Source organism: Sinocyclocheilus rhinocerous, unplaced genomic scaffold, assembly GCF_001515625.1.
Source record: "Sinocyclocheilus rhinocerous isolate Xijiao unplaced genomic scaffold, SAMN03320098_v1.1 scaffold1796, whole genome shotgun sequence".
NCBI classification, from domain to species: domain Eukaryota; kingdom Metazoa; phylum Chordata; class Actinopteri; order Cypriniformes; family Cyprinidae; genus Sinocyclocheilus; species Sinocyclocheilus rhinocerous.
The window spans coordinates 84,095-85,659 of NW_015645066.1; positions in this window are offsets into that span (position 1 = coordinate 84,095).

Consider the following 1,565-nt stretch of genomic DNA (forward strand, 5'->3'; position numbering starts at 1 on the left):
AACTTTAAGTTATTAACACTGAACAAATAGCCTATGTGTTGGCAGAGATGTATTTATTATAAATGTTACTGCTATTACATATTGGGGAATAGGCTTTTTTAATTTCATAGAAGCTGTTTTGTAATTTCTTAATGTTTAGTTTAAGTACAAATTTTATAGTTTATTATTACTTATTTATTTTAAAATCCATGCATGGTAATGAGGACCATGGTTTTACTTCTTGTGACCACCATCCTACTAATATTAGTCAGTTAAACTGGATACATCTTTCGTTTTAGATGTTTAGTTCTAATGAATTTTAATTGAAGTAAAATGTTAATTCAATAAGGGCCTGATTAAAGATAAATATCAGTGTCTTATATAAATTAGGTGCTTATTATTTACAAATAATAAAGTTCTTAAAGGGAGATTCACCCAAAAATGAAAATTATCATCATGACTCAAAATCATGTAATTCCAAACCTGTATGAATTTCTTTCTTCTGTGGAACATAATTTGAGAAATTCAAGTAGTTTTTGTCCATACAGTAGAAATCAATGGTAACCAAAATGGTTTGGTAAAATTCTACTAAATCTTCTTTTGTGTCCAACAGAAGAAAGTCATTTGGAACGGCATTAGGGTGAGGAAATGATGACAGAATTTATTAGCAGTAACTTTCCGTCTAGCTCAAAATCAATGCTTTACTGTCAAGTGCTTTTTTATGTGACAAAAATGCATTATTAAGTTTGTTGCATTTGTCGTGAATTCAGTAATATCTATCGTTTCTGTCCTGTTTTATTTATTCATTTTATTTACTCCAATGAAGGCCCTATGACCCATCACCCCAAACGTTATTTTACAATTTATGATTGCAACTCAACTGAAAAGCCAATTGTTCAAGCAGGTGCGCAAATGCCATTCAGTCAGGCTTCAGCGCCTGTCACAATGTTCGTTCTTGCTATTTCAGGGAAGCAAGGTTACATTGAATGTTTTTCCCCCCAAATTATGCAGCTCTAATAAATGTGCTTGTTTTTTTTTTTCTTTTCAGAATTTCAGAAAAAAGTCTTAACAAAATTAATTGAAATACACATGGAGGTCAGACGCCTTGGTAGAAGTGAGCCAGCCTTTTCATCCACACACATCAAGAGGTTGGAGTGCATGGAGGATTTTGAGAGAGAGGAGCAACGCCTCTCTGACACCAAAGCTTTTGATACCCTGGTAGGATTTACAAGAGAGAGTGTCTCATGAGCAAAATGGCATTTATTTAAGGCATAAAGCAGATTAAATAATAAGTGATCTGTGTAGTATTTTGACTTGATACTTCATAGATACATTCTTGGAACACGTGAGAAATATATATTACACATTGTATAAAAGGGCATAATAGGTCCTCTTTAATGCTTTTCATGATATATCCTACACACATTACACAAACTTTGTTAAATAGATTGTCCCTGATTGACTATATACAGCTAGTGCTGGGTATCGACTCAGATGTTCCGATTCGATTCTGATTCACAAGCTCTCAATTTGATTATTGATTCGATTATCGATTTGATTGAGTGAATATAGATTTAACACAAATG